The sequence below is a fragment of the Pinus tabuliformis genome, chromosome 3_2, assembly GCF_031772625.1.
Source record: "Pinus tabuliformis cultivar Carrire ecotype Pingquan chromosome 3_2, CPIR1, whole genome shotgun sequence".
Taxonomy (NCBI): Eukaryota; Viridiplantae; Streptophyta; class Pinopsida; order Pinales; family Pinaceae; genus Pinus; species Pinus tabuliformis.
Window position 1 is genome coordinate 197064706 of NC_142302.1, and position 26053 is coordinate 197090758.

Consider the following 26053-nt stretch of genomic DNA (forward strand, 5'->3'; position numbering starts at 1 on the left):
TGATTCCTTGTCTGTACGAGGACGGTCCAAGAACAGAAACAAAAATAAGTCATCGAGTGGGAGATCTAAATCTAGAGGGAGATCTAAATCTCCAGGAAAACCTACAAAGGTGGTGTGCTGGAAATGCGGAAAGGAAGGGCACTTCAGAAGGGATTGTAAATATAAAGCTCCTGATAAAGGAAAGGGATCTGATGATGCTCCTTCTGCAGAGGCGAAAACCACCTCAGATGAAGGTGGGGATGTGTACTTGGCTTTTTCAAGTACACATGTAGATCTTGAGGCATGGTTGATTGACTCAGGTGCATCCTTTCACTTCACTCCCCATAGAGAGTGGTTCTGCGAGTATGAGAAATACGATGGCGGTGATGTCTTCTTAGGAGATGATAGGAAGGCTAGAATCATTGGTCGGGGAAAAGTAAAGTTGAAGTTGCAAGGTGGAAGGGTTAGAACACTTCCGGGTGTTCTACATATTCATGCATTGGCCAGAAATCTGATTTCTGTAAGCAAGTTGGATGATGCAGGTGTAAAGACGGTGTTCGAGAAAGATACCTGCAAGATGGTTCGAGGAGCACTGATATTAATGCGGGGAGTTCGGATTGGAACTCTGTACAAGCTGCAAGGTAGCACTGTTGTTGATGGGTGCAATAGTTCTATGGTTCCTGAAAATGGAGTAGAGAATCTAGTGGTCTCTGGAGAGAAGACCATGTTGTGGCATCAAAGGCTTGGACATATTGGAGAGAAGGGCCTTCGAATACTTCATGGTAAAGCTATGGTAGAAGGTATGAATAATAGCTCTCTGGATTTTGATTTCTGTGAAAATTGTGTATATGGGAAGCAGAATCGGGTGAGTTTCCCCTCTGGTGGTAAGAGGACGAAACATATATTAGAGCTTGTGCACAGTGATGTGTTTGGACCTGTGAAGGTTCCATCATTGGGTAAGTATGTGTACTATGTATCATTCATAGATGACTTCTCAAGGAATACATGGATATATTTTCTTAAGAAGAAATCTGAAGTCTTTGACAGGTTTAAAGAATTTAAGGCTCTGGTGGAAAATCAGACAGAGAAGAAGATAAAGGTGCTGAGGACAGATAATGGTGGAGAATTTTGCAGCAAGGAATTTGAAGAATTTTGTAAGAAGTGTGGTATAGCACGACAGAAGACTACTCCATATACACCTCAGCAAAATGGAGTCGTAGAAAGAATGAACAAGACGTTGATGGAAAGGGCAAGAAGCATGCTCAGTGGTGCTGGGTTAGGACATGAATTCTGGGCAGAGGCGGTGGATACTGCATGTTACCTGATCAACATATCACCTTCATCAGCGTTGGAGGATAAGACTCCACAAGAAGTATGGACTGGTAAGAAACCCTCCCTTTCACATCTAAGGGTATTTGGATGTGATGTATATGTACATGTTCCAAAGGAGAAATGAACCAAGTTGGATAGTAAATCTGAAAAGTGCATCTTTATTGGGTATAAGGATGGTTTAAAGGGTTATAAGCTTTGGAACCCAGTCACACGGAAGGTTGTGTATAGCCGAGATGTGTTGTTCAAAGAGGTAAAAGATGTTATTCAACATGAAGTCCAACCAAAGGAACCTGAGAAGATAGAGTTTGAGCCAAAGGAGGAAGAATTAGACTCTGCAGCAGAGGAGGAATCAGAAGATGAAGAGCCACAAACTCCGGCGGTGAGAAGATCAGTTCGAGAAAGAAGGCAGCCATAAAGGTATAGTCCATCTGCTTTCAGTTCAAATTTTGCATTGTCTGTTACTGATAATGATCCCAGAACTGTGAAGGAAGCAGTGGATTCAGAGGATGGAAAACTCTGGAAAGAGGCCATGGTTGATGAAATGGCATCTTTGCACAAAAATGAGGCTTGGGATCTGGTGGAGTTTCCGGCTAGAAGGAAACCCATTGGCAGCAAATGGGTGTTCAAGAAGAAGACAAATCCAGAAGGAAAGGTGGAGAAATACAAAGCTCGGTTGGTAGTAAAAGGTTATTCCCAGGTGCCGGGAATTGATTTCAGTGATATTTTTTCTCCTGTTGCCAAGGTAACATCTATTAGATTACTTTTATCTGTTGCTGCTGCTTTTGATTTTGAGGTAGAACAGATGGATGTGAAGACAGCATTTCTTCATGGGGATTTGGAAGAGGAAATATACATGAAGCAACCTGAAGGCTTTGCGGTGAAAGGTAAGAAAGAACTGGTATGCAAGTTAAAGAAGTCTCTGTATGGGTTAAAACAATCACCAAGGATGTGGTATCAGAAATTTGATACATTTATACGGGGACTTGGCTTCACCAGAAGCAAAGCAGATCATTGTGTGTATTTTAAATTAATTGGTGACCATATTATTTATCTGGTCTTATATGTGGATGATATGTTGCTGGTTGGAAATGAGAAAGAAATTATCTAGGATTTGAAGACCCAATTGTCCTCCAAATTCGACATGAAAGATCTTGGTGCTGCAAACTATATTTTGGGCATGGAAATTAAAAGAGATCAGTCAAAGAGGAAGCTCTGGTTAAACCAGAGGAAGTATGTCGAGACAATACTCCAGAGGTTTAATATGCAGGATAGTAAACCGGTGAAGGTTCCTATTCCTGTAGGTGTGAGGTTATCTGTTGAACAGTGTCCCAAGACACAAGAAGAGGAAGAGGACATGTCTCGTGTTCCATATGCAAGTGCAGTGGGTAGCCTGATGTATGCAATGGTCTGTACTAGACCAGACATTGCACATGTAGTGGGAGTATTGAGCAGGTTTATGTCAAAACCTGGGAAGGAGCACTGGACAGCAGTGAAGCGGGTTTTCAGGTATTTGCGTGGCACTAGTGATTATGGTTTGTGCTACCAAGGAAGACGAGGATTGGACAGAGTGTTGGATATTCATGGCTTTGTTGATGCAGACTGGGCTGGAGATCTGGATCAGAGAAGATCTACAAGTGGGTATGTGCTTAACCTATTTGGAGGTGCAATCAGTTGGATGAGTAAGAAACAATTTGTAGTGGCACTATCAACTACAGAGGCAGAATACATGGCAGCCACTCATGCAAGCAAGGAAGCAATTTGGTTCCGGAGATTGTGTTCAAGTATGGGGTTAGTACAGGGAGCTATAAGAATATACTGTGACAGCCAAAGTGCAATTTTCTTGGCAAAGAACCCTGCTTATCATTCAAAGACAAAGCACATTGATGTTCAATATCACTTTGTGAGGGATATGATAGAAGACAGAAAGGTGTTGTTGGTAAAGGTGGACACTTTGAAGAATACTGCAGATGCATTGACAAAATCTGTGAGCTCTGAGAAGTTCTCTTGGTGTAGAGAAGCAATGGGAATCTCAGGGCTAAAAAAATGACTAAGCTCTCCTGTGGCCCCCTGTGGAAAGAAAACAACAAGTGGGAGATTGTTGGGTTGTGTTATATTCTTTCCACGTAGTTAATAGGGGGTTTGAAGGGCACCTGTAACACCACTTTATGGGGTCCGGGGCAGCGCCCCGAAAATTTTTGGTTTTGGACCATATGTTAGGTTGGGTGGACCCACCTATGGTTTTGTGCATGATTTTCGCACATGTTTTTTGGACATGATGGTTTTCGGTCCATGGCATTGGACGCGATGGTTTTCAATCCATGGTATTGGATGCTTCGGCATGTATAAATATGTATTGTAACATTGAAAGGAACATAATGAAAAATCAAGCTGGTAGTCCCGGTTTTGGGATCCAGGGAAAAATCTCTGTGCATATGTCTTTTAGGGGTTATGCTCTCGCATTGTTTATTTTCTTTGTTTAAGAATTCATATGCAGGTAATTTCTATACAGAGTTAAAACCTACAAAAGTAGATGTAAAATTGCCTTGTAAAATGTTGTAATTTCGTAGTCAATCTGGGCCATTATTAGGCAGAGATCTGGCTGTTGAAGTTATGTTTAATTTAGGTTTTTTTTCCCTATAAGGAAACCCCTCACTATATATGAGGGAATTGTGTTGCGTCTATGTAGATCAATATTCTGAGTGAGAAAGAGAGAGGATATTGTGTGAGAGCGAAGAGGGAATCATAGTGGATCTTCTATAGGTTGTATCTCTTCAATTTGTTGGATAATATAAAAGGAAGGACTAGCTATTTCTTCGTGGACGTAGCCCAAATTGGACGCACCACATATATTTGTGTTTCTCTTGTTTTATGTATTTTCTAATGTTTATGTTTATGCAATATATTTTATGTGTTCCATTTCTCTGAAATACATAATTTTCTAACATCAATCACAACCATGATGGAATCATGTTGTCTAGATGTTTGTGAGAAACCTGTGATGAAATCCATGGAAATGACCTCCTATTTCCATTCAATAGTCAAAATCGGTTGTAGTAAACCACCTAGGCACCTACACTCTACTTTTACTTGTTGAAAATACAAACATCTTGGCACAAAATCAGTTGCTTATTTCTTCAAATTGAGTCAATAATTGAACTTCTTCATAGTTGTTAGAATCTTCTGATATCTCGGATGACTTGAATATGGATTAACATGAAATTCCCTCAAGATAAACTTCCTGAGTTCATTGTTATCTAGCACATATATCCTAACACTAAATCTCACTAAACCATCTGCTGTGAGATGATAATTCACATCCTGATCACCTATACCCTATTGTTGTAACATGTGCTTAAGTTGTTGGTACCTGTCATCATATCATCCTACGTGTAATATTTGATCCAGTAAATTTGTTCCATATGAACTTGTAGTTTCTATGTGATTCATATCCGCTCTTCTACTAAGAGCATCTGCAACCTTGTTCTCTTTACCCTTGATGTACATGATCTTGAAGTCAAAATCACTGACCATGGCCAACCATATAGCTTGCCTAGAATTTATAATAGGTTGGTTAAACAAATATCTCAGCCCACTATGATCACTCATCCAAACAAACCTCCTACCAAGAAGATAATTCCTCCACATCTTCAATGTATGAATGATCGCTGCTAACTCAAGATCATATGTCACATAGTTCTACTTATGCTCATTCAGTTTCATTCACTGCTAGCATACCACCTATCTCTCTTATATCAAGAATCCACCAAGTCGTCTCTTGTAATCATATGTACTATTAGTGTCAGTCTTTGCAGCCTTCCTACAGTGATCAAACATGCTCTTACAAAGCGATTTTAAGGTGTCAAGGTCAAATTTTGTCATTTCAGTGAGTCTTCAAGTAAAATTTGGTCACTAGGTATTAGGTCTAGGGTTTTCTTTTACTCCTTTCGAAGTTGTCCAAATGTCAATCCATGTCACCATTCAACTGAGTGTACCATCATTCAGAGGGATGTCATCATCATTTCAGGTTCCAATGGGTTATTTTACACCTTATTCATGCTTCAGTTATGCCTAGATAAGGTTCATTTCTCTCTCCTAGGGTTTTGAAGGTAATTTATCTTGGATGGTCAAATCATCAGCAAAAATTGTATCCTGATGTTCATAAACCTTACCCTATCCTTAATGTACCTTATTAAACACTTCCCATCACTGATATCCCTCAAATTCCTCATTTTCACACAAACCCTAGTTTCTTGCTACAACTTGACAATTTTCTAGGCTAGTCCTGTGCTTTTCCCTTTTGGACCCCTTCCCCTCACTCAATATTTAAAATTAAACTTTCCCCTACTTCATAACATCCCTCCCTATTTCCAAAAATTTTCTCAAGAATTTAGAAGCCCCTTATCCCCTTCATTCATTTCGACAAATCCCCTGTTCTACACATCAGGATAGCTTTTACTCCAATGATGTTTTTGAGCAAGAAAAGATGAATTTGGAAAACCTGAGAGAGGTTTTTGTCTACAATATGCAAAAGAAAAAAAACCTCCTTAACTTTTTACACAGGTGTCATGGTTTTAGAGAAATTTCAAAAATACAGTTGTCTCAGGAGAATTGATGCACCTTTGAAGTGACCTTGGGAAAATCAATATTTCTCCTAGCTTGGTTAGCCAAATGACTCGATGGATGAGCCAAATGTTAACTAGACAAAAATATCTTTCCAATGAGCTATCATGAGCTCATGTTTGGGTTGAATAAGACCTTCAAACATTGATTGCAACAACACTCTGCCTTGAGGCAGCCTCATTTTGCACATTTTGACCAGTGTTGGGAGATTTGACATTTAATAGGGAAAACGAACTCCAAATTGAAAAATTCAAGTTGGGTTGGAAAGCATACTCAGCAATATTTACAACAAGCTATCCCATGCCCAATTTGGACACTGGAAAGGCCTCCAAAACGTGTTTGAAAAAAGGCACTACACATTCATCCAGCTCGATGCATTGGGCGGTGATTTACAGTGTAATTTTATAACTGGTGCTACGCATTGGGACATTGCAGCGCATAGGTCTACAAAGCCTGAAATCCATCCAAATCTTCCTCCAAAGCTCCAAAATTACAAATTCTTCATTCCACGAGTAATTTAACACCTCCATAATTGCCAATATATGAGTTTCCATCAGTGTTTATGGTGTTTCAATAGGTTAAAAACAAAACCCTAGTTCCTTGCAAAGTTGTGTTGAGAAAATTGTCTAGGGTTTGTAAAATTACAGTTTTTCTATTGTATCCACATTTTCATTTTTCTCTCACTACATTTCACTCATATCACTTTCCCTCTCCTCTTTTATTCACACTCACCTATCCCCTTATCCCTAAAACTAAAAACCCTAATACCTAATCCCACTATTCCCAAACCCTAATTTGAATCTCTAAACCTTATCACTCCCTAAAAGCCCTACAGCTAGCATCAAATCCTCCCCTCACCAGTCCCACTCATCCATGGATGAAAAACATAAAAGAAAACCAGGCAAGTAGCAAAGAGAAGGAAAACCATGTTGACAACACTTGAGCAAGAAATTCAATTTGATTGTGAATCTTTGCTTGAGAGGACAAACATGCACTTAGAAAGAATGCTAGAGAAGGCCAACAATGAGAAAAACATGTTGAGGAACATGGAATACCACTACTTGTCAAGAAATATGGTGTGAAAAGCAAGAATCAGGAATTTGAAGGCCAAATTGAAGAAAGCCATGAGGAAGAGAAAAGAGAAAAATAGACTCCAGATCTTGTCTAAGGCTTCCTTAGCACAACATAGCACTTGACGAGGAAAACTCAGCCCAAATTTCTTGAAATTTGGGAAACATTTTGCAATTTTGAAATTTTTGGCCTAAAAAACAAGCTTTTCTGCCTAATACACTGCGCCACCGGTGCTACGCATTGAGTTGGCTAAGAATTTTTCAAAATGGCTTGCATTTTTGGATTTTTCATGGAAAAATATGAATGCCCTCACATGGCCAATAAATTTTGACAGGTTTTGAGCTTCCAAAAAGGTCAAAAACACGTCAAAAATGACCTTTCTGCCCGTTTTTGGACACATAGGAAGCAGTGTTGGGAGAACTCAATTTTGGATGGGAAAATGGAGGCCAAATTTAGAAATCCCACTTGTTTTGGAAAGTATACAAGTAGACCTTTCCAAAAATCTCACTTGGAGAAAATTTGGTGCATAGGAAGGCCTCCAAAATCAGTTGCAAAAAGGCACTATGCATAGGGAAATCAGCCCAGCGCATTGGAGGAAATTTGCTCATTTTGGCCAAAAAACTTTGTTTTTCGCCTAGTTTCTTCACAGTTTGACTTTTCTCTTTCTAATAGTCAAAATCATGATGTAATTTAATGTGACTTGATATATTTTGATGTAATTATGCTAAATTTTCACTCATAGAGGTAGATTCATCATGAAAAAGTAGTTTGCAACTGAATGAATCAGTTTCCTAGGTTTTAGAGGCATGTTGTTCCACTACCTACTTTTCAGTTCTTAGTTTAGATCTTGTTGAAACAGCTCCTAAACTCATGAACTAGACCCCTAAAGCCTAGCATGATTTTTTTTATGCCTATATCTAGTAGTTTTTCAGTCATTGAGAAAGGTTGGACTCTTGTGAATGCTTTGAGCATTATTGTACATTCATTTTTAGTAGTTTAGCAAAGGAATTGACCACGGTGTGCAACACTTTGGGACACTTTGGGATTCTTGTGGCATGATAATTTGGTATTGTGTTTCCTTTTGTAATTTCAAGTTTATATGTGTTTTATGTATGCCATTATCTCTCTTTATTTCATCTTAACTAAATCAAACAAGGAAAAAGGTAGAATACATTGAATTTGCCGTGCTCTACCTAGGGTTTGTTTAGTTATCTATGTTTTTAGCTGTTTGAAGAGGATCCCTTAGTCTTTCATGCCCTCTCCAACTCCTCACTAGTCTAAAAGCTCTCCATCTTACTCAATTTGAAGTGCTAAACCATTTTCCTACCTCGCCCCATAGAGATCTCTGCAAAATTGTGTCCATTCCCCGCACCCAAATCTGCCTTTCATATTTGAGCTAGCAAAACAAAATTAAATTCATTCAAACACCTCTGTACACATACCTAGCCTAAAATTAGTCTTTATATCAGTCATCTCAAGCTTTATTGGCCATATTTTCCTGAGATTGACAAGGAGAGAGCCCTCTCTCGACCTGGTAGGGCTAGATACCAAGTTAAGCATGGTTTGATGTTACCTTAGATTCTGCCTTTCTCAGCCTGAGGTAGATTTAGGCCCTAACATGTACATAGCATGAACTATTTATATGGATCTATAATATTTAGAACTAGATCATTTGTAAGAAATTGCTTCAACTAGTCAAAACTAGCTGCACATTCCTCCATCCATTCAAATTTTATTACTTTCCTGTACAAAGATGTAATAGGATAGGAAACATGTGAAAAGCTCTTGATGAACCTCCTATAATAACCTTCTAACCCTATGAATGATCTAACTTCATCCACATTCCTGCGTGCTGTCAATTTCATGATAGCTCTGATATTTTCTAGATCCACTATTATGCCTCCCTTGGAAACAACATGTCCCAAGTAATGTACCTATGTCTAAAAGAAACTGTAATTACTAAGCTTGGAATACAACTGATGCTGTCTTAGTAATCTTAATATCATTGCTAAGTGTTCTACCTACTCTTCCTCATTCTTAGAATATGTCAATATATCATCAATGAATACTATCACAAATTGTTCTAGATAAGGATAAAACACACTATTCATCAAACACATGAAAGTAGTTGGAGAATTAGTTAAACCAAAAGTAACTAAAACAAATTCATAATTCCCATACCTGGTCCAGAAAGAAATCAATATAAATGTCCTCTTCTTTGATGCATACCTGATGATATCTTGATCTCAAATCAATCTTCAAGAACATTGTTTCTGCCTTCAACTGATCAAACAGGTCATCAATCCTCGACAATAGACATTTGTTCTTGATCATCACCTTGTTCAGCTACCTATAACAAATATAAAACCTAAGAGTACCATCCTTCTTCTTCACAAACAACACTAGTGCACCCCACAATGATACAATTGGCATAATGTATCCATTGACAATCATTTCCTTCAACTACAACTTCAATTCCACTAACTCTGGAGTGCTTATCATGTAAGGTGCCTTTGATTCTAGTGTTGCTCTTGGTACCAACTCAATAGAGAAATCAACTTCTTTATGAGGCGGTAAATTTGAAATCTCTATTGGGAATACACCTTAGAACTACTGCAAAATTGGATACCTCTTCAAGACTTCTGCATCGTCAACGTCCTTACCTTTATCACTAGAAATATGCATTGCGAACAATACACACACCTTCCTGCAACTACGCTTTGCCTACATAGTTGTAACCATTTTCACCAATGTAGGATTCTTCTTACCTTGCAATATTCTCTTCTCTCCATCATCATCCAAGCACTCAATATCCTTCTCATTAAAATCCACCTTAGTCCTATGAAGGCACAAGAAATCCATACCTAGGAGCATATCGTACAAACCCAAATAAAGCAGAATTAGATGCTTTGATAGTACCTATAGCTAGCTACACCAACCAAGACTCTACATGCACTTCTTTTCTCAAACCACACTTCTCCACTAAGTTAGGATTAACATAGCTATAATTAGATCCAGGGTTAATCAAAATGGAAATAACTTGATTATAGAGCTTACCTTCCATATCAATAATGGATGCTTGGTGATCTTCCTTCTTGTTATCAAATGCTGCATAGATTCGAGGAATGCTCTGCCCAACATCCCCAATTGTCTCTGCCTCCTATGCATTGTAGATTTTCGGCCTACCACCCTAATACAATGGAAACTACTTCTTGTGATGATCTTTACCACATATCTAGCACTGCAATGATTCACTCCCACTACCCTTATTTTGTTTCTCTTTAGGCTAGGGCCCATTTCCCTTTTCTACCGCATTAAAATTATTGTACAGAGAAACATTTTCCTTCTCACTTGCATCTTGAGGTCTTCCCTACTTCGGTGGCCATTTACCTGTAGTCTTGTCATTCCCTTTCCAACCTTGCTTAAACTCGGTCTTACACTTCAATTTATCATAAATGTGCTTCAACTTCCCAATGATTTCTTCTAGTAACTGAGGCTCATCATACTCAATCTGATCCTTAATTCTAATGGAAATCCACAGATAAATCTCTAAAATTTTGTCTTCTCATCATTAAGATACAACACATACCTCAACAAATCGAAAAACTTAGTCATGTACTCTTCATATTTCATAGATCCCATCTTCAACTCATGGAACTCCTTAGCCTTTCCAACATAGTAACTCTCTGGAAAGTATTTCTTCCTGAAGAGTCTCTTAAATTCATGCCAACTCAACTCTTCTATCCTGATGTCCCTAACACAATTCACATCTTCCCACCAGATGTTTGCTTTCCCTTTGAGGCTGAAAATAACTATCCCAACCTTCATGTCCTATGTGTAATCATGCAACTCAAATATCTTCTTCATTCCAAGAAACTATGCCTCTGCATCTTCTGGCTTCTTCAAATCTCCATCGAATGTAGGTGGCTTGTATTTCTTGAACTCATCCGAAAAGTATTCCCTGTCACTCCTCTAGTAAGGATGATAGCCATGATGACCATGATACTTATTTGAGCTAGAATTAGAGTAGAACACATATCCGTTATCTCTTCTATCAGGTGTAGCCAAGAACCTCCCATCTCTAACTATGTCATCCATGTCTAAGCTGTTCCCACCATGATACCTTCTACCATATGCCCATTAGTCCTATCCTCATGTACATAACTGATTTGTGGTTGTCCCTGTATCTACAAGTCTGATAAAATCTGAAGGATAACGACATTAACTTGTGCTTGCTTCTAATGTGCCATAAAAAGTCTTTCTCCTGACTAAATTATCTTGTCATTAGCTTCTTTGCAACTTCATATTTCTGCCTTTAAACTTCTCAAGGTGTCTTCTATGTTAGGAGAGTACCCATCTCTTGGCTACTCATTTGATCTATTAGGGGAGTCGTGTGAACTGTAATCCACCATTTTTCTAGTCATCGCTAATACTATTCTTCCTACTAACATATCATGTCATATAAACCAAATCTAACATAATAAACATACCTCAGTGAAGTTTAGGGGAGGATATCTCATTTGCAAAACCAGTCTAGATTAGCATGATACATGTATATACATAATCATATCAATAAAATGACATCACACATTATAATACTAACTACATACAATGATCTCATGCATGAAAACCATAACCATGACAATTCATTCATAACAACCATATAGACACTCAGATGCATGCATGACAAAAACATTCTTCCCATTCAGTCCAAGAATTTTAACCATGCCCTGATACCAATCTGTAACCACCCTTCCCACATTTACCCACTTTAACCAACATGACAAGGTAAATATGAGCCGAGAGCTATTATGACATGACCCAACGTCCTAAGTATACTTAAGGAAGTGGATTTGGAAATTTGAAGCTTTAGTAACTTTCCCTAGGAACTACAGGACACCCAAGTGCTAGACAACCACACCAAGTGCCCAAAACATGAGCTAAACTTCCTTTTTAGTTACCTGGGACCACAACCAAATGCATAAAAAGGTCTCCATGTGGTTATAGGCCTATAACTACATGCATAAGCCAACCAGGGTACAGTTATGGCCTAAAGCTTCCAGTCAGAGTGTGCGGTCCCAAATTCTGAGCCACCATTTTAGGCTAGCCTCCATACCACTGCATAAAACTCAGTGAGGCTTTCCAGAATGACAAATAACATCAGGAAAAATCCATTTACACAAAAATTGATCAAAGAATTGAACTAACCAGATCTAACCATGATAGTCATTTCATCAAACATATTGTGAACATGTAATCTACAGTTCATGAATGCATATCTAAACATAGTGGTTTGAAACTTATCTAAGATTCACCACGAACACTTAATGCCCTACTGTAATCACTACAATAACATTTTTTGGCTCATGCATTCATTAACCATTAATCAAATAGTAAAAACATATCAAGACCCATAGCTAGAAACTATTATGGAATCATGATTATAACCAACATATAAAAAGGATAATAGCCATGAAAGAACAACCATCAAAGCCACATAATAAAAAGTACAAGTACTCATAAAATACAATAGGAAAAAATTCTATTAATAACATATGAAAAATCCAACCAAGTCAGGTACTTCCCTGTACCACTTGACCATAGATTAGGCTAAGATAAATCTTTCTTTCAACCAATCACCACCATGCCATATTCCAAGCATGAAGTTTGGAATCAAGACATAAACAACTAGGGCTTCCCGGAGATTAAACCACCTCCACCCTCATGCCTACGTGATCTCACCAAAACTAGTCAAGGGATCACATAAGAAAATTAATACATAAATAATCGAGGCTTATCGGAGATTAAACCACCTCCACCCTCAGGCTACTACAATCCCACCAAAACCGGTCAAGAGATAACTAAGCCCAAAACAAGCTTGGATGCCTTAGAATTTCTTCACCAATACCTTGGGAATTTTTCTGTCTCCAACCACATGTCAAGGGCTTACTGGAGATTAAACCACCTTCACCCCTAACCCTTGGGAATTTTCCTGAGACCACATCACCCGGTTCCAAAATATTTCAGCAATCCAAGCTACAACCAAATAAAAGAACCCCATCATACCATGGCTATACAAAAATTGCAAGGCAAGGTTGAAACCACTATCACACCTAAAAAAACCCATGTCAATGACAACAAAAGAACCAAATACACAAATTCATGTACCATGTGTTAGTGTCAGTCTTATCTTCCTTCCACCAGTGATCAAATATGCTTTTACCAAGTCTGTCAAAAGTCTCAAGGTCAAATTTTATCCTGTCACTTTTACAGAGTAAAATTTGGTCATTGGCTAGTTGGTCTAGGAATGTTTTTGTTCTTTTTGGAAAATCACACATGTTGGTATCCTACCTCACTCAGATGAAGGTGTCATAATAAAAAGAATCTTTTCATTATATCAGTCATCATCATCACAATTCCATTTAGTCTCAGGTCTTCATTAAGTCATTAGGGTTTCAAGATCCATTATCATCATGCGTAAATCCAACATCAAATAAATCATGACAAGCAGATCTTTGACTTTAGCTCGATGAATTTTCATAATTTCTTCATGATTTCACTTTCAAAGGTTCCAAGAGAAGAATTTTTAGTGTTCAAAAGGTAAAAATGCAGCACAAGTTTCAACTCTCCAAAGTGACTCAGTCTTAGAGGTGAAAAATTAGTATTTTAAAAGGTTTGTGGGGCCCATTTCTTTTCAAGGGGGAAACATACTTGCCTATATAAACTCAAAAAGCTGCAAACTCAATTCATTTTCCTTCTATTTCCCTTTTTTCATCGAGCCCTCTCCTCCATTGGTAAGAAAAACTCGGGTTTTTTGACAAGTTTAACAAAAAATTGAAGGCACTGCACTTCCAAAGACTCCTTTGCACTTTTGAGGCCAACGTTGTGCTTCTGGACATTGCGCTGTGCTTTGGCACTGTGCTTCCAAACATTGCACTTCGCTTGTGCCAGAGTAGCCCGAAACATTCTAGAAATCGCCCAAACTCAAATTTGAAGCTTGCAATTTACTTGCTAATCTAGAATTGTCTACAAGTAAGTGTTACACAGTAATTTGTCACTGTCTTCCTACCAGTCTTCCTACTGTGTCATGAGTCCAAATCATCCATGCTCATGCTCTCTAATGTTGCCAAATGACCCCCTTTTCCAAAGTTTCTGCATCATCGCGACTTTTGTAAAAATAAACGCGCTGATGAGCGCTCCAAAATAGAATGAACGCGCTGCCAGCGCGGAAGTACATGTGATTCCCGCAATGGTCGAATTTCATGAGACAACGCGACTGTTGCTTATATTTGATCGTGCTGACATGACTTTCTTCGTTATTCAGTAGCGATGTCAGCTCTCCAGTGCAGTTATGCACCCACGATGATCCAGTCTGGGCGAGTTTGTTCTAACAACCGACCTTCCAGATGCATCCAGACCTGGTTGTTGGCCGTGTATATGTCGCCCTCCCTTCTCTGGCATGTCTGTTTCGTCATTTAAGCCACCTTCCTTGGAGATAAGCTCATCCCCCCACCATTCATGGAGACTCCTTTTCCTATTTAAGCCTCCACCATTGCTATGAGCTGCTAGTTTGGAATTCATAGTGTTTGGAGTGTTGCTGATAGTGTGTGAGCTTGATAGGTAGCTGGTGTGACAAGTGTGGGATTGTTAGAGAACTTAAGGAAGGTTGCGAAGTGTTTTGATCTTGTGTAAACTTGTGTGAGAGAGAGTTTTGTCTTGGGAGATCTACCTCCAAGGGTGAATGCTTGAGGAACTTGTTGGTTGGACCCTCTTGAGAAGGATTTGACGTCAGAACTATGGTTGTATTCTTCTTTGTTTATTAATAATAGACGACTATCATTATGGTTCCACTCTTAATGTCTTTATGATGGTGTTTGAGTTATATCCTTTCTGACTGATATATAGTTGCATATATTGGATTTTATGCTTGTGCTTGTATCGTTCTTTGCATGTGCAGGTGTTCGTGCATGAGGATCGTGAGGATTGTGACCAGACGGGGCAAAGGAACGGGAGCATCGACTCTTCTACAAGTATTAGCATTGGAATCCAGGTAGGTCTTCATCATTGGTCTTTAATTTGCAATTGGGAACCTGCGTGTTAGCATTGTTTGATTGTTTCTAGACCCTATTTGGACTAGTAGGGATCGCCTCTGTCTACAGAGGGGATTTACCTCCACAACAATTTGGCGACTCCACTAGGGACTTTACTTTGTTGTTTGATTTGTAAACTTTAAACGGAGCCTGAAGCACGGCCAGATAGCCTTCGAAACGCTATTTCTCTGCATTAGCAAAGTAGATCAATGCCACTTCAGTCAATCTTCGGTTTGGTTTACGAACTAAACAGCTTGGAGCTGGCTTTTGTCCTTTTTGTTCATTTTTCCTTGAGTTTGTTTTTGCTCTCTTTTCAAATTTTGGGGATTAGTTCTCTGTTTCCTGGTTTCCTGGTTCTGTCTGGGGGATGCCTTGTTTGTTTAAAGACTGATTGTCTTGGTTTGGGAGTTTTTGGCTTGATTGTGGCCCTTTTTGAGCATCATCGCGGTTTATAATTAAACAGTCATGCTGTCATCGCGCAGCCCTTTCTGTGACCTCCTTATCATCGCGTCAATACACCAAATAGTCGCGATGGTTTTGAGAGTCGAACCATCGTGGGTAAGGCGTGTACTTCCGTGCTGACATTGCATTGTTTCTATGCGTAGTTCTTTATCAGCGCATTGTTGTTGTGTACCACCCGTGTTGATTCCTGTAGAATTGAATTTCTTCAATTCTGCCTCCTGAGCCTATTGGTCTTGCTATCCCCTGCTGTTCTCACTTGGTTTTTAACTGGTTTTCACTGTCTGGAGATTGAAGCACTCTCTTGTAAGTTTGTTGAGCGGATCTTACCTTTTGTCTTGTGACCTAGTTTTATCATTCCAAGTTTGTTGGATCAGCTTTGCTTGGTTACTCGTTTGCAAAGGGTTGTTTACTGCTTGCTCTTGGTTTGGTGAAGCCTTCCTCTTTGCTTGCTTTTGCTTGGTTGTTTAAGTGATTGTTGTTGAACCAGTCTTGACATTGTTTTGATTTCTTTTCACTACCCAGACACGGATCATAGTTGTTTGGGGTCAACCGGTTCTTTTCACATTTGTTTGTTATTATTTCTCAAAGTTTGTTTAATGCACTTTGCCATCAACAAAAAGAAAAATATCTTTTGCTTTGTATTAGTTAATGAGAACTAGAAGCTTTTCATTTTGATTAGTGATTAGTGATCTCAAAGAAAAGTTTGTGAATTTCCACTAGCTGCATTAGGGAAGCTATTTGTTGTTTTGTGATCATTTCGTTTGCATGAAAGCCCTCAAACCCTCTCGTAACTAGCATTCATCGAATGGAATGACATATTTTGGCATATAGTTTGCATTTAGGCAATATTGAGAGATTTCATATGGTAAGGCCTGAAAACCGAAACCTAATACAAGATCAACCTTAAAATGAATTGAATGAACTTAAAAACGCATTGGAACATAATGCTCACTATTTAGAGGTCTAGGCTAGAGACGTGCTCCGGCGTCGTTAAACCTAGTCACTTTTGTTTCACTTAAGGTTGGGTGATTCCTCCTTCCGTGACACAACAAGTGGTCTAGCACGGATTTGAGCTCCCACGTACCGTCGAGTATATGGGGAGACCCCACTAGGTTATCATCCTTTATCCATAGGAAGCCGTGTCTGCTGCCTTACAAACCGTAACACACCAAACACAACATTTGGGAAGATTGACTGTCGTACGGGAAGTCCTTGGTTTTCATATGACTGCCAAGGTGTATATGCAGTTTTACAGATTTGTTTAGTAAACCTTTTTGCCTAGTTCTCTAGAGTAGTCACTTTTGATCCTTTTCAGACTCCCTAAAAGAAAAGGCTCATCTGAGCATTTGTCACTTCGGGCTCATTAAACATTCGAAGGCGACTAGAGTCATCTTTTTGTCCTTTTCTCGACTCTTAAAAGATGAAAAGGTCAAGTTGTGTCCTTGCGTCTTAAAATTCATTTGGCTGCGATTAACATTTACCCGGTTAGATCTTGTTTACGTTAGTTTGAGTAGGGTCCTTTCTCGTTAGTTTCCCTAGGATTTGTTTTGAAGTTTGTCATCCTGGCTGAATCATCGATCCCGTCTCCCGTTCCAAGTGATCAAGGGTCTCCGTCTTCTATTGCTCCTGAGGTACCGGTGGTGAGTGATACTCTCCCTGTTATCCCGAGTATCCAACTGATTAACTCTCGTGCTCCAGACGACGAGGCTTACCAAATTCACTAGAACCCATTTGGGAGCCTTACGAAGACGATATTCCTTTTACCCCTCCTGGTGTTTTGACCCCAATGTCTTCCTCTGACATGGATGATACATCTCCTAGAGTGAGTGAGACACCTGTTTTTTCAAGTATCGAAACTCCTATACCGGCCACATCCCCGGTACCCTCACACTATAAGTCTTTGAGGGATAATGTGGGTACTAGGATCCCCTCTTCAAGTACCATGTGGGATCTCCACATCACTCCCACTACGGGATCTTTTGTTTCACAAGTTCACAGTACACCCGTCACTTTAGTTCCAACTATTCCGACTATTTGTGTAGCATATTCAACACCGGTTGTTAGTGCCGTTACGGCATCTTCAGCTGTGACTACTGGTGCTGGTCCGTCTCACGGCCTAGTGAGTAGTGGCCAGCCGGCACATACACCCAGAGTTGTTCATCCTGCACAAAGTGCACCGCCCTCTTCTGGTCCCACTCCAAGAGGGGGGCCATATGATCAATATATGCAAGCTATCCAAGATCCGAGCTCGCAAGGTCCGTTTTATTACTACGATTCCACTGGTCAATACCTTTATCTTTCCATGCCCTTGCCTACTTAGCCTGTTGTTGAGGTCTCGGTGCCATTATCCGTTGCTTGGGGTGCCACCACTTACCATGGTGGCCAAGCAATGCCTGCACAGCTTCAGGGACTGCCTAACTAGGGCCAGCCGTCTTACGTGCAAACCCCCCAAGGGCAGCAATATTACGACCAGTCTTACCCAGGGCAACCTGGGGGCCAACAAGGACAACCCTATCAGGGGCAACCTTCGGCCGTTGGTGGTCCATCTTTCACTTATCTTTCTCAACCTTCTGGCAATTCGGGGCAACCTGGTATTCAACAAGGTTACCCGTCTGGGCAACCAGGACAAACTTACATCCAACAAGGTCAACCTGATGTCCAGCAAGGTTATCCATCTGGACAACCAGGACAACCTTATATGCAACAAGGACAACCTGGAATCCAGCAAGGGTACCCTTCTAGGCAGGGCGGTCAGCCTTACGCCCAGCCTAGTCATCCATCTGGACAAGTTGGTCAACCTCAGGGTCAACCGGCCATCCAGCCCGCTCAGCCATATGTTCCGCAAGGACAACCCTCGGTTGTACAAGGACAACGTAATACCCAGCAAGCTCATCCTTCTGGGCAAACGAGTCCATCCCAAACCCAACCAGGACAACCTTCCGGCTTAGATGGTCCAAGCTCAACCTGTTCAAGGACATCCTTCTCGGCCCCAGACTCAAACTGGTCTTCAGATGCAAGCTGGGTTGCAATCCCAACCTTCTTACCAAGCGCAGCCTGGTCACCAGGCTCAGTATGGAGCTCAACAACCGTATGGTTACCAGCAACCCCAGGGGCAAACTGAGTTGTCCCCGCATCAAAATTATCAACAAATGCAGGTCACTCCTTATCAAAATTATCAGCAACATTATGTTGCTCCTGCAGGTCAAGTAGCTAATCCATGGGGTGCTGGGGGGCAGATCCAGAGTCAACCGTCTGGTTATGGATAGAACCCCTATGGATAGAATCCCTATGGGCAGAACCCTTATGGGCCGAGCCCGTCCAGACAAAGTCCATGGGGGCAACCGCCACTTGGTTGGAGCTCTGGTATTACCACTTATCCACAGCAACAGATGTCCTTCAATCCTGAGTTACCTTTCTTAGCAACATTAGAACTGCCAGATGTGTCCAAATTGACTAATGATCCCATTCTTCATAATCCATATTGGCCACTAGTTCCAACCAAGATACCCGGTGATTGTCCCAAATTCGATGGCAAAGCTGGAGAGGACCCTCAAGCCCACGTCACGACCTATCACCTTTGGTGTTCGTCAAACTCGTGGCTTGATGATTCCATCCGGCTCCGCCTTTTCCAAAGGACTCTCACCGGCTCTGCTGCTAAGTGGTACATTGAGTTGAATCGTGAATCCTTTCAAGATTTCAACTTGTTGGCAATGGCATTTCTAACTCACTTTCAGTTGCCCATTCGGTATGAGACAGGAACGCATCTCCTCACGTCTCTTAAACAGGACACGGCCACACATATATCTGATCATATACATGAATGGAGACGGCGTCATCATTTGATCAAGTTCTGGATTCCTGATCAGCTCCTGACCGATTGGTTTACAACCTCCTTTGTCCCCGCAATTGCGCGAGACATTGCTATGGAGCTTGTGTGACTGAAGAGAAAGCTATCATGCATGCTCAGTACCTCGACTTAGTTTATTCTCAGTCAGGTACCTTATATGATTATTTTCCTGATGCCCCGAGACCCGGAACATCCAAAGCTCCGCCAAAGCCATCTGTTGACGATGTTATTGGCTCTGTAAATACATCTTCAAAGAAATCATCCGCGAACCCTGGGAAGCAAAAATCAAATGCTTCAAACGAAAACACTTCTCAGGGTCAATCTAATTCTGGAAATACTTCCGAGGTTAACGCTGTCCAGTCCACCACAGTGGATAAATCCTCGAAAGGAAAGAAGAAGGGGAAAGCTAAGAATAAATCTGAACATCCCAGGCAGGACTTCCCTAAACCTCCACGAGAGGAAGGATCCAAACGTAAACCCAAGTATCCTTGTCTTATCTGTGACGAGGATCACTATACTAAAGACTGCCCCAGGCAGTCCGAAGTTACTCGATTGTTGAAAGGTGCTCCGGGGACTCCTGCTGTGCTCAAAGAACCTTTCCCCTCACAACAAACTCAAATGGTGGCTGACCCATCACAACCCTCTTCTTCATTTGGCTCTCAAGTATTTATGGCTGGGACGATTCCCATCCACATCAGTACTTGGGCAAAATAATATTCGTCGCATGCCGGGAAAGTGCCTGAGGTCCCCTCCAGTGCTCCTCCATCCAGTTCTGGTCCACTCCATATTGAAAGACCTAGCACTGAGACGCCCATCCGACCCCCGCCAAAAGGTGTACTCTAGAAGTCTTCTTACAACCCTAATGATCGTGCTGCCCAGCACTACAGCATCATTGAGGACTTAGCTCAGGCTCCGTCTGCTATGTCCGCCTTAGAAGTGCTCCAGAGCTGCCCATCCCAGAGGAAGTCCTTGCTATCGGCCATCGGTGGCATAGACTCGGCTGACTTAGATCTGATTTCTTTTAATCTCGAAGACCATATGCCGATACTGCCTCACCAAATCGCTTTCCTCATACAAGTCATTATCAATATTAAAACAATTCATCGTACAGTCATTGATGAAGGTGCTTCGACTTGCATCATGTCTGTTGCCTGTTGGAAGGCTATTGGGTCTCCGATGCTGAGCCAGTATCCTACAACATTGGAAGCCTTTGACGGAAGAGAGTCTCGTCCTTATGGTATCCTCCAACAGTTGCCCATTTCTTTGGAAGGGAAGACGGTCGAAGTAGAGTTTGAAGTTGTCGATGCTAATATTACTTATAACCTCCTCCTCGGACGTAGCTGGACATATGCCATGCAATCTGTGGCTTCATCTCTTTTCCATGTCATTCGTTTCCCTCATCAGGGGAAGATTGTCACCGTGGACCAGCTATCCTTCTTCGTCTCCTCTTCCGAAGGCAACGTGCCTTTCATGGAGCATACCTCCAAATCATGTGAGAATGTGGGAGCTGGACTCTTTAAAGATCCCACCATGATGGGTGTCTTTTCCCTCCCACCTCCTAATCTCGCCCCTATTAATATGATTTCCGTGCGCTCTGACCTGTGGGTTCTTCCTCCAGATAATCAGATAGAATATTGGGGCGATATGATGCCGTTGAGTCCCGCTGAGCTCAACTACGTTGAAATCATTGCTGCATCGGCTCCCCCTCCCGAACCTGCTCCTCCGAGCAGGGTTCCCGACTCGTATGTTCATTCCCCTTGGCTTGGAGATGACGCTACTTCGGATCCGTTAAAGGAAATATTTCCTTCCGATGAAGCCATTATCGAGACCATGTCTCTCGAGGAACCTCCTTGGTCTGATCATCACCACCGTTCCTCGTTTCTCCCTGCCCATCAGGAAATGATCACCTGTCTCGAAAGGTTTGCTCCTCGTCTCCCATCTCAGCCCCTTCAAACACCTATCCAAGTTTATCAAGTGTCATCTGAAGGAAATATGGGAAACATCATGTAGACCCAACCCATCGACATCTCTGTGAAACCAGGGATTGTCGAGCACATTCACATTGGAGTCCCTTGTACTCTCGAGGAAATTAAGCTCTACACCGATCTTTTTTGCTAGTTTCGTGATGTCTTCGCTTGGTCCTATGACGAGATGCCCGGCATTGACCCTAGCATAGTGGTGCATGAGATACCTAAGTATCTGGGTGCTAAGCCTGTTCGCCAACGTCTATGCCCCGTGCACCCACGAAAGGCTGCAGCCATTAAAGCAGAAGTTGAAAAGCTTCTCAAGGCTGGTTTCATTTACCCCATTCCACTGACGGATTGGGTTTCTAACATCATCCCTGTGAACAAAAAATAGGGTACCATTCGAGTCTGTGATGATTACCGTGACATCAATCGGGCCTGTCCTAAGGATAACTTCCCCACACCCTTCATCGATCAGCTCATTGATGAGTGTGCGGGGAGCGAAATCTATTCATTTATGGACGGTTTTTCTGGGTATAACTAGATCAATATTGCGCCCGCTGATCAGCATAAGACTGCCTTTATCTGTCCTTGGGGCACTTTTGCTTACAAGAAACTCCCTTTGGGTTTGAAGAATGCCGGTGCTACCTTCCAACGTGCAATGTCCTATGCTTTTCATGACATTCGTCACATTGTACAACCGTACCTGGATGAACTACCAGCTCATTCAGTCAAATGCCAGGACCATCCTTCCCATATTCGTGAAATCTTTCTCCGCTGTCGACACTACCGCATCAGGCTTAATCCTCATAAATGTGTCTTCTGCATTGAATCAGGCAGACTTCTCAGGTTTATCATCTCCCGAGAGGGCATCCGTCTGGATCCCCTCAAAGTCGAAGTTATTCTGAATCTTCCTCCCCCTGCTTCTTTGCAGCAGTTGCAGAGCTTGCAGGGCAAAGCAAATTTCTTAAGACAATTCGTTCCGAACTATGCCGAAGTGGCTAAAGGCTTTACACGGTTATTGAAGTGAGATACCCCTTTTCATTGGGATGATATTGCTCAAGAGTCTTTCGAGCGTCTCAAGGGTCTCCTTGTTTCTGCTCCATTATTGCGATCTCCGAATTACCATCGCGATTATACTCTGTATTTGGCCGCCGCCGATACCACTATCGGCATGGTTCTCGTGCAAGACGACGATGATGACACTGAGCATGTCATATATTACCTTAGTCGCAACCTTTTAGACACGGAAACTCGATACGCTTATGTCGAGAAGTTGGCATTGGCCACCGTTTGTGCCGTCCAACGTTTCCGACATTATATCTTGATGCGTACCATGACTGTGATTTCTGATTGCAACCCGATGACGTACATTTTGTCACGTCAGTTACTAGGGAGAAAATACTCAAAGTGGATCGTCATCCTCCAAGAGTTTGACTTGGAATTCACTGTTGCCAAGTCTAAGAAGTCCCTGGTCTTTGCTAAGTTACTTTTCTCTTTGCCATCTCCTTCCGCACCGTCTCACGCAGAGGACCATATCCTAGATGAAACTCTATTCCTAATCAGCACCCTTAATCCCTGGTATGGGGATATCATTGTATATCTGCAGACGTCCTCTTTCCGTCCCGCTGTGTCCAAGGATGCTCGGCGACGGATCCGTCATCAATCTCAACCCTACCATATTATCGGGGACACCTTGTACCGTCTCGACGTTGACTCCGTCCTCCGCCGATGTCTAACTCTCGAGGAAGCTGAGCGAGTCTTGAATGACTGCCACTCTGGCGCCTGTGGTGGTCACATGTCCGGATATGCCACAGCTCAAAAAATCCTCCACACCAGTTATTTCTGGCCCTCCATTTTTAAGGATTGCATTCTTGCCTTCCGTTCGTGTCACGCGTGCCAGATCTACCGTGGAAGATTTGTTCGCCACCAGCTCCGCTGCACCCTGTTGTCACCAATGGCCCTTTTGCAAAATGGGGCATTGATTATACGACCTGTAACCCTCACTCGGCCGGGGGGCACGGGTATATTATCGTTGCCGTCGATTACATTACAAAATGGGTCGAGGCGATGCCCACATTAACTGAAGACGGCCACACAGCGGCGCAGGTTTTGTTGAACCATGTTATTTCACTATTTGGAGTTCCTTAGGCCATCGTCACGGATCACAAGAAGCATTTCCGTAATCACATGATGACCAAACTAACAACCCAACTAGGCTTACGACATGATAGTTCGACCCCGTACTATCCTCAATCCAATGGCCAGGTTGAAGCCGTCAACAAGATTTTGGTTACGATGCTTCAACGTGCCATTGGCATGCATAAGTCTAATTAGCATATGATGTTGTTTCCTGCCTTGTGGGCCTATCGAACCTCTATGAAGGATGGCACCGGTTTCACTCCATTTCAATTAGTTTACGGACTGGAGGCTACCCTTCCTATCGAATGTGAAATCCCTTCGTTAAAATTGGCCATCAAGTTTCTTCCCAACACTTCTCCGGTAGAGGAACGTCTTCTTTACCTAGAACGGCTAGACGAGACCCGTTGGCTAGCCTCTCTAGCTATCGAAGCACAGAAGGAGAGGGTTAAAACTCACTTCAACCATACCATCCATCCCCATTCCTTCGTTGAGGGAGATCTAGTCCTGTTATACGATCAAGCGAATGGCAAGCTGGGGGCAGGCAAACTCGAGCCCATGTGGCTAGGCCCTTATATTGTAAAGAGAGTTTTGCAGAAGAGGGCATATGAGCTAGTTGACTACGAAGGTAATCCTCTCGATAAGCCCCGCAACGGGCTGTACTTGAAAAAGTACTATGCATGATTCCATGCACTTCGGTTTGTGCATGCGTGTGTTTTAGCAAAGTGTGTTGTGTGTGTGTGTTTTCATGTTTTTGGCTTGGTGTGAAGGCGTGATTGCCACTTATTGTGCCTTTTGCTTCTTGTGCAGATGCCTGGTGCACCTTATGTTGGTTTCGCTGACAGTGCCTACCGCAGCACTCGCAATTTGTCTTCTGCGCCGTGGGTGATCTACGATCCTCATGGTGAGTTGATAGATCTTCAAGGTGTGTGTTTGGGTTGTACTACAAACAATGTCGCTGAATATAGTGCTGTGATTGAATTATTGGCCGAGGCAATTAATCTCAATATTCGTACATTGGTTGTTAACCTGGACTCTCAACTTGTCGTCCATCAGCTCAATGGGCGATATTCCGTCAGAGACCGTCACATTTTAAGGTTGTATTTACGTGTTAAATTGTTAGAGAGGAATTTTGATTACATTACATATCAGCATATTCCACGACGATTAAACACATTATCTGATGCATTGGCTAATCATGTATTAGATAGAGATTTGCATAACATATAATCGAAACATCATACAAGCAAGCACATAAAAGCACAATAATAAACCATAGGAATATATATATATATATATATATATATATATATATATATATATATATATATATATATATATAAATATATATATATATATCGTGTGGCGCACCAAGGGGCTCAAAAATAAGTGTACATGTCTAAATAAGGCCTGTGTTCTTTGTACATCTGAGACACATGTCTCTCAAAAATCACCAGTAGGAAATAAAGACCTAGATATCTATTGTGATGGGTTGTGCTCCCTATACTGCACAGCAGCTCGGGCCACCCGCCTCAAAAGGTGGTGCATCCTAGGTTCTACTCCCACTGTATGGATCTGAGACGCTATGGAGACCTCCTCTATCCCCTGGTAATCTGGAATCCCTGTCAACAAGCCCTCGAGGTTCTGTATCACGGTCTCCATCGCATCATCTCCTGGAGGAGCCAGGGCTAGAGCTCCAATGCCCTGCGCTTCCCTCCGTGCCTCTAGAGCCAGGCCGAGGGGTCTCGTCGGTCCTACATCTGCATACCATAGCATTCGTCATTAGGACATGTACATGAAAAAATCAAAAACATCATAAAAAGAAAAAAAGAAAAAAATGAGATCAAGTGTCTTACCACCGTCATCCCACTGCTCTCTAATAGGCAGCTGCATGTCTGGGTCTCCACGGAAGTCTAGGCCAGCATACGGGCAGTCCTCCACATAGATAGTCTACCACTCCAACCACTCTCGGAAGTATACCCCCCATGCCACTGGTCGACCGCCACCTCCTCGTGGCATGACATGGCCCCATCGAGTGGCCCTCATCTCGCGAGGCCTGGTGGGTCCAAGACCATATCCTGCAGTTGCAATGTTGGCACCCGCTCTAGCATGAGCGGGAGTAAGATCGATCCATAACCAAACTGCTTCGACTCACCACAATGGCAGTTGGTCAGTTGTCCCTTCATGTTTGCCGCTACTGCCTCTGCCTAGTTAAATATGGTAGGATTCAAGCATTCGAGAGCCAGTCGGAGATGGGTCTTCGAGGCCTCGTGTTGGGCCTGGGAGCCTGCTGCCTGTGTCACCATGAAGAGCATAGTTCGAAGGATGATGTCCTCCACCGTAGGAATTGCAATCATTCCGCTCTGCGACTTGCGTGCCCGTGAGCACACCTGAGCCATCAGCATGTCTAGAGTATCACCACCAGGTCGTTGCCCCTCCAAAATAGGCCTCTCACCTCGACGTGACAACTCGGTCAAAAAATAGATGTCTATGTAATCAAAATCAATGTCTCGGCCTCGGATAATGAACTTCCCATCAGTAGGATTCCA

At 42.0% G+C, this 26053-nt stretch overlaps 1 pseudogene; it reads right to left on the reverse strand.

Moving 5' to 3' along the window:
- LOC149180438 (protein argonaute 1B-like) overlaps positions 1 to 25397 on the reverse strand; it is a 165800-nt pseudogene extending 140403 nt beyond the window's left edge.
- Positions 25398 to 26053: the final 656 nt, after the last annotated feature.